Source organism: Mytilus edulis, chromosome 12 (assembly GCF_963676685.1).
Source record: "Mytilus edulis chromosome 12, xbMytEdul2.2, whole genome shotgun sequence".
NCBI classification, from domain to species: Eukaryota; Metazoa; Mollusca; class Bivalvia; order Mytilida; family Mytilidae; genus Mytilus; species Mytilus edulis.
This window is the reverse complement of record NC_092355.1, coordinates 17,086,757-17,095,915: the sequence shown is the minus strand read 5'-3', so window position 1 is coordinate 17,095,915 and position 9,159 is coordinate 17,086,757.

Here is a 9,159-nt window from a genome sequence, read left to right as displayed (position 1 = left end):
AAAACTTGTCACACAGCGAACTCCCAAAAAGATGTTTGCATGTTGGGTTAGACAGTTTGATGATCTTAGATGTACTCAAACATGATGATTTATTCTTAGGAGTTGTCAGGAGGCTGATTTAGAAGGGGACCAGGGGGCATGCCATACTTTTCTGGGAAATTTGGTGGGCCTGCACTTATGAAAATTTCTGGATCCGCCACTGGTTGTTGGACCATAATAGTCCCAGTATGGACACAGTGGTGATCAGCAGTCATTATAAAAAAGAAGATGTGGTATGATTGCCAATGGGACAACTGTCTACAAGAGACCAAAATGACACAGACATTAACAACTATAGGTCACCGTACGGCCTTCAACAATCATCAAAGCCTATACAACATAGTCAGCTATAAAAGGCCCTGATATGACATGTAAAATAATTCAAACCAGAAAACCAACAGCCTTATTTATATAAAAAAATTGAACGAAAAACAAATACTGTAGATTCATTAATATTCGTTGGATACCAATTTTAGCTACATTAAACATTTTGTGTATTCAGCCAAAACACTTTTATTTTAGCGATATTAAAAGTAAAATACAAATAATGGATTCATATAATTGCGGGTCTGGATGGGTAAACGTAATTGAGAATCAGTGTCAAATCTAATTTTTTTATTAGATTAATTAAAGAATAGAAGAAAAGGCCCTAAAAAATTAATAGAGATGAATGGACTAAAAAATAAAGAATTATCATGGTGAAAAATGACACAAAAATATAAAAACAAAACAGAAATGAAGAGGTCCACTCAGACCATCATAATTCTGCAACACAGTTGCCTTTGATATTTTAAAAGTCAATACAGCTAGGGTGATAACTGTTTTGTATACATAAAATGGTTTGGATAAAATCTAACTGCGTCCATGGATAATAAAACATTACAATGAAATAGTTTCCAAAGATTAGTCAAAGAAGTTTGTTAATAGAATGCTCAAATAATTGGAAGTGTCTTCCAAATTATGAAAAGCCCGAGTGTGGCATTCGATGGAACATTTGAAAGTAAAAATAGAGCGGGAGATAGGTATACTTCAATTTTACACTTGAATAGCAAACAAAATGAATAAAGCAAGGAAAGACAATTTATGTCTATCTATAATACTAAAATTACGAGGTCCAATTTGTCAGCCGTCATCACGTAAAAACGACGAATCACAGAATTCAACTTTATATATAACTAATATAGTACAAAGGTGTAGATTAAAAATTACACCACTCCAGGCCCTTTTGTTTTCCACGTAATTACCGTATCACCATGGTGATACGGTCTGATTAGTCAGAGGCTAAACGTCAGGTTCGGGTAAATCTGTTTACGGTATTTCTGTTATTTCATTGGTTATAAATACTATCTAATGGCTGCTTCGTGGCTGTTTCCGGGATGATTCTGGGGGAAATGAAGGTCATTCTAACGTCTGATTGGCTATTAATGAGTGGCATGCATTATATGTTCCACGCGTCCGTAAGTGGGGTCGGATTGAAATCATGATACTAGGTTATAGGAACATATTATGATAAAGTGTCCATTTGCTATAGTGATTAGTTATGATGATAACTCACGACAAACTGTCAATTTGGTGCAGATTATATAATCATGTGACAATGTGATGATTTAATCTTGAAATTATGTTGCTATTATGGTAAGAAACTGTACATTTATGTATTATTGCTATTCTCTAAAAATAGAACAGTAATGTGTATAATTTACACTTTACACTGCGTATTAAAACGGTTAAATGATTGAGATACTTTTGTATTAGATTTCTTCGTATGAAGCTTAAACTTTAAATAGTAAATACACAAAACGTATGCTCTATGTATAAAACAAATAACCATTTATTTTTCATTGCTTGGAATTATTGATTAGAAAATATTAATATCACGGAATTTACCGAAGATGAATTTCGTTTCCAGCACTTTCATCGCTTCATTGATTTCTGGTGTAAATAAACAAACCCGACGATACTGATAATGATTAGAAGAATACAAAAATTACAAGGTGAGGCGCAATATGTGCAAATAAGCCTACACCACGCATCACGGTATTGTTATTGGCAAGGTTTTCAGTGCATTATAGGATACTATAGTGTCAGCTGTTGCAAATTATATAATTTAGCGTTTTACAATGCACAGCTCTATATTTGACAATGACCCCCAAGGCAATCATTTATACGATCCTTTGAACCCCAAAAAACTTGTCACACAGCGAACTCCCAAAAAGATGTTTGCATGTTGGGTTAGACAGTTTGATGATCTTAGATGTACTCAAACATGATGATTTATTCTTAGGAGTTGTCAGGAGGCTGATTTAGAAGGGGACCAGGGGGCATGCCATACTTTTCTGGGAAATTTGGTGGGCCTGCACTTATGAAAATTTCTGGATCCGCCACTGGTTGTTGGACCATAATAGTCCCAGTATGGACACAGTGGTGATCAGCAGTCATTATAAAAAAGAAGATGTGGTATGATTGCCAATGGGACAACTGTCTACAAGAGACCAAAATGACACAGACATTAACAACTATAGGTCACCGTACGGCCTTCAACAATCATCAAAGCCTATACAACATAGTCAGCTATAAAAGGCCCTGATATGACATGTAAAATAATTCAAACCAGAAAACCAACAGCCTTATTTATATAAAAAAATTGAACGAAAAACAAATACTGTAGATTCATTAATATTCGTTGGATACCAATTTTAGCTACATTAAACATTTTGTGTATTCAGCCAAAACACTTTTATTTTAGCGATATTAAAAGTAAAATACAAATAATGGATTCATATAATTGCGGGTCTGGATGGGTAAACGTAATTGAGAATCAGTGTCAAATCTAATTTTTTTATTAGATTAATTAAAGAATAGAAGAAAAGGCCCTAAAAAATTAATAGAGATGAATGGACTAAAAAATAAAGAATTATCATGGTGAAAAATGACACAAAAATATAAAAACAAAACAGAAATGAAGAGGTCCACTCAGACCATCATAATTCTGCAACACAGTTGCCTTTGATATTTTAAAAGTCAATACAGCTAGGGTGATAACTGTTTTGTATACATAAAATGGTTTGGATAAAATCTAACTGCGTCCATGGATAATAAAACATTACAATGAAATAGTTTCCAAAGATTAGTCAAAGAAGTTTGTTAATAGAATGCTCAAATAATTGGAAGTGTCTTCCAAATTATGAAAAGCCCGAGTGTGGCATTCGATGGAACATTTGAAAGTAAAAATAGAGCGGGAGATAGGTATACTTCAATTTTACACTTGAATAGCAAACAAAATGAATAAAGCAAGGAAAGACAATTTATGTCTATCTATAATACTAAAATTACGAGGTCCAATTTGTCAGCCGTCATCACGTAAAAACGACGAATCACAGAATTCAACTTTATATATAACTAATATAGTACAAAGGTGTAGATTAAAAATTACACCACTCCAGGCCCTTTTGTTTTCCACGTAATTACCGTATCACCATGGTGATACGGTCTGATTAGTCAGAGGCTAAACGTCAGGTTCGGGTAAATCTGTTTACGGTATTTCTGTTATTTCATTGGTTATAAATACTATCTAATGGCTGCTTCGTGGCTGTTTCCGGGATGATTCTGGGGGAAATGAAGGTCATTCTAACGTCTGATTGGCTATTAATGAGTGGCATGCATTATATGTTCCACGCGTCCGTAAGTGGGGTCGGATTGAAATCATGATACTAGGTTATAGGAACATATTATGATAAAGTGTCCATTTGCTATAGTGATTAGTTATGATGATAACTCACGACAAACTGTCAATTTGGTGCAGATTATATAATCATGTGACAATGTGATGATTTAATCTTGAAATTATGTTGCTATTATGGTAAGAAACTGTACATTTATGTATTATTGCTATTCTCTAAAAATAGAACAGTAATGTGTATAATTTACACTTTACACTGCGTATTAAAACGGTTAAATGATTGAGATACTTTTGTATTAGATTTCTTCGTATGAAGCTTAAACTTTAAATAGTAAATACACAAAACGTATGCTCTATGTATAAAACAAATAACCATTTATTTTTCATTGCTTGGAATTATTGATTAGAAAATATTAATATCACGGAATTTACCGAAGATGAATTTCGTTTCCAGCACTTTCATCGCTTCATTGATTTCTGGTGTAAATAAACAAACCCGACGATACTGATAATGATTAGAAGAATACAAAAATTACAAGGTGAGGCGCAATATGTGCAAATAAGCCTACACCACGCATCACGGTATTGTTATTGGCAAGGTTTTCAGTGCATTATAGGATACTATAGTGTCAGCTGTTGCAAATTATATAATTTAGCGTTTTACAATGCACAGCTCTATATTTGACAATGACCCCCAAGGCAATCATTTATACGATCCTTTGAACCCCAAAAAACTTGTCACACAGCGAACTCCCAAAAAGATGTTTGCATGTTGGGTTAGACAGTTTGATGATCTTAGATGTACTCAAACATGATGATTTATTCTTAGGAGTTGTCAGGAGGCTGATTTAGAAGGGGACCAGGGGGCATGCCATACTTTTCTGGGAAATTTGGTGGGCCTGCACTTATGAAAATTTCTGGATCCGCCACTGGTTGTTGGACCATAATAGTCCCAGTATGGACACAGTGGTGATCAGCAGTCATTATAAAAAAGAAGATGTGGTATGATTGCCAATGGGACAACTGTCTACAAGAGACCAAAATGACACAGACATTAACAACTATAGGTCACCGTACGGCCTTCAACAATCATCAAAGCCTATACAACATAGTCAGCTATAAAAGGCCCTGATATGACATGTAAAATAATTCAAACCAGAAAACCAACAGCCTTATTTATATAAAAAAATTGAACGAAAAACAAATACTGTAGATTCATTAATATTCGTTGGATACCAATTTTCGTGGGTACAGGAGAACCACGAATTCAAATGTTCAACGAATAACAAATTTTCTAAATGAATGAGTGTAGACTTGCCGAAACCACGAAATAAAATATCCACGAATATGTAAATTTTCCTCAACCCCGAAAATTGGTACCAAAAATAAATGAATCCACAGTATGTAACACATTAACAAACGACAATCACTGAATTATAGGCTCCTGACTTTGGACAGACACATAAATAAATAATGTGGCGTGGTAAAACATGTTAGCGTGATTCCGATCCTCCCCCTAATCTTGGACAGTGGTACATGTATAACAGTACACCATACGAACGAACTATAAAAATCAGTCAAAAAAGGCTGAACTCATCAGATTGCTCATTGATATATCAATAGCATTGAAAATTTCATTTGATATGTCTGATTTCAATTTATTCACATCATCAGATCTTACACTTAGTATATTTTTTCATCATGAACATTACTATTTGGTTGATTATGTAGGGAATCACTGAAGCATGACTGGAGAAGTCGCCCACCTCCCCCACCCCCACTTATTGTCCCAGCTGACCTGAGAATCTGTCCCTCTATAACCATTAACGTCATACAACAATTACTTTTCCATTGTGGCATCATATATTTTGTATTAAAACATCAAATTTTTACATGGAATATTTGTGATGTACATGTTCAGTTTGTAATGGCAGACATACACATATACATATTGTAGCAATAAGGTGTATTCAAAGCAAAATAATTAATATTAAATCAACTCAATGGATAGAAGCATACTGGTAAGTCAATTTTTTTTTCACACAGCATCTGCATAGAGTGATGAGATGTAAATCAGGAGATCAATCACTGGTTTTAGAAGTCAAGAATTTTTATATTTTACTTATTTGGGTAGATACATGTAACACAACATTTATCTTGTCATAATACCTGTGCGCTCAGTGTTCTTCATGAAAACTATCACACTGATTTTAAATCATTATAAGAAAGCACAGTGTATAAGCAAACATTTCAGAAGGCAGAGTCTTTTATAGGCTGACTGCAATAGTCTGTATATTATCTGAAAAAGCTTAGTTCTTGTCAACTTCCTTATTATTTCAAACATTTTAATAGATGTCTCCCAAATTTGGTGTATTTCTATTAGATTTTTTCAAAGTCATTTTCATTTATTTTTCAACCCGGCCCAGAAATGTGTAATATAGCTGATTTAGAGAAAGGCCACCTGGGTCACCTCTAACAAAGGCTATATTTATTGTCAATGCAAACATTTTACCTGTTCAACACCAAATGCTGTCAAGCTTAGCCTGGCCATGGCTCTTTTTTTTCATAATTCATCTTACATGTACATGTACATCTCCTTTGAATTTGTTTGCTTATTTGTTCTATGGTCTATCTATATACCACATTTTCATGGTCCCACAAAAATGTTTAAAATATATACATTTTACTTTTTTCTAGATTCTCATGTGATAGCCGTACCTTTTTGGTCACTATTTATGTGTTGCATTTAAATATGAATTGTAACACTTTACAGTGACTGAACAGGTAAAACAAATACTTCTCAAGAAACAGAAAAAAGAAGACTACTTGGAACAGCACCAGATTACATGTATGTATGAATAAAAACTCAGATCAGAATAGCATGAAGGATATTATATGTCCTTGTGAATAAGCAAGGAAAGCTTTTGATAATACATGTAGTGCCTATTTTTTAATTTACTAGATTTTTCATTCATTATCTGTGTAAATTTTAACATTATTTGTCATAAATTAAATTGTTATCTAACTTTACTCAAACTTTTAGTGGTGGATCCAGAAATTTTCATAATCAGAACCCACTGACTGCCTAAGAAGGGGCCAACTCCAGTCATGCCTCAGTGATTCCCTATAAAAACAACAAATTTTTTCCTACAAAAGGGGTGGCCCAGGCCCCCAGAAAAACCCTCTAACTCAACCTCTGACTTTAATTTAATATGACAAGTGTTTCATTCACCAAAATACTGGTGTGTTTCTGTGATAAATATCATGCACAATTTTATAAATGAGAGGGGAAAGAAGATCCACATGTGGTGTACCTGCACATGACAACTGCCCATTTTTTTTTTTTATCACAACCAATCAACTTATCATGCTGATACTGACATTACCAGAGAGTACCGGTACACATCAAATGAAAAATCACAAATACCTGATACATATTATCAGATATTACAGAATAAAATATGTTTTAAATTTATTACAAAAAAATGTGTTCTCTATCTTGAAGATAGACATTACTGGATCTCATATACATGTAAGTACCAAAGACAACTGTCTATCCAAGTCACAATTTATAAAAGTAAACTATTAAAGGTTGTAGTTTGGTCTTCAACGCAAAGCTTGGTTCACACCAAACAACAATTTTATATAGTCCATATCAATCATGACAATGGCGTTTGGGGTTAAACATGTTTTCGTAGGTAAATAATATTGCCATTTTTTCATGAGAGTGTTATAGTCTACAGAGTATTACTTCCTGTTTGGTGGAATAGTGAAATAGAAGTCAATATGTTCTTGCTCAATCCTATGTTGCTTTGAAGGTGTCATGATTGTCATCCTCAGCTTAAGCAATGTGTTACTGTAATTTGAATTTCAAAATTACTGAGCGACGTTTTTCGAAGCACTGGTCAACTCCACCATAGTGAATCACATGACTTTGACAATCAGTAAATTATGGCGAAAAAAATATTTTTAAGTAAAGAATTGTCGCATAAAAATTAAATAATAGAGTACACAGGAAATGGCGAAGTTCGCATAGTCTAGTATGATTCATCATTTAAAAAAAAAAAGCAAAAGGGGGGATGGGGTGTATGCCCTCTACGCCCCCCTCTGGATCTGCCACTGCCTTCTGTTGTTGTCCATTTTGTCAAGTAGTAATCTTCAAAAGTGCATTTACGTTATATGCTATTTTTATCAAGTTGATTATAGACACAGAATACATTGTATTATAATATCATTCCCCATTTCCATTCTCACTTTTATAGTCTCCTTTCATTATAACACAGGTCCACCAATAATACAACAAAAATGACATATTAGTACAAAAAAGCGCTATGTTTTCATTGCTTGAAGTGCAATATTCCAATAAAAATAAACTACTCACAAACCACTGATCTCAATATAATCAGCTAAAATACGGCAAGCTTTTTAGAAAAGCTATTACTTGTTAATATTGCCAATAATTAAGAAGTTCCGGGTCGAGTCCGCTACCGATACCAATAGTATATTCACCTGTTACCTTATCTGTACGTTCCGCATCTGACAGGCGCACCACCAAACGTTGTATTCGGGACTAATATGCTATATACACGGGTCATAACCACAGGGTTAATTTGACTCTACTAAATTGTAAAATTGTTACCTATTGTAGTATTTTAATCTGTAAGACTTTCTAAGATAACAATACGAATACTAAAAATCTGGACTAAAAATAAGGCGAATATGTACAGTTTTCAATTTGTTAGTGGGCATGACGTAAAACAGCAAAGCAAAGAATTCAACTTTATTTATAACTTATATAGGACAATGCTGTTGATTAAAAAATACTCCATTCCAGGACCTTTTGTTTTCCAAATAATTAATATAACCAATAACTGGTAAGTTCCAGATCAACGGGTTCAAACAGAAAGACTTGAAAGCAGAGAAAAACTGTGTATCTTATAATCGACATGACTTTATCAGATGACAATACTAATACTAAAATAAGGCTTGCGCATAGTTATATACTTTAATTCAGTCATGGACCCGTGATATCACGGGTGTGTTCTAGTATCATTTATTTATTCATTTTCTGTCAAGTCTGAAGCTACTGTGAGTTTTATACTCCCTTCCCTTTTGTTTTAAGCAATCCTTTATCTCCTTAGAATCGTTTTGTGGTTTACAGTTTTATTGAGCCTGTGACATACATTTGTATGTATGACGCCAAAGCGCGTCATAGCGGTTCTACATGGCTTTTTATAAATTATCAATGCATCAATCTTCATAAATTGTCATGAAACTTGGGCCAAAACTAGTATATACTAAATGTAAAGAGTTAAGGAACTTCGTGTGTCTCGTCAAGTCATTGTGAATATTAGTTATTGTTCAATATATGTCAATAAAAATCATACTTAGAATATTTAAACAACTCATTTAAATTGCAAATAAAGCTTTGTTCTAGTACC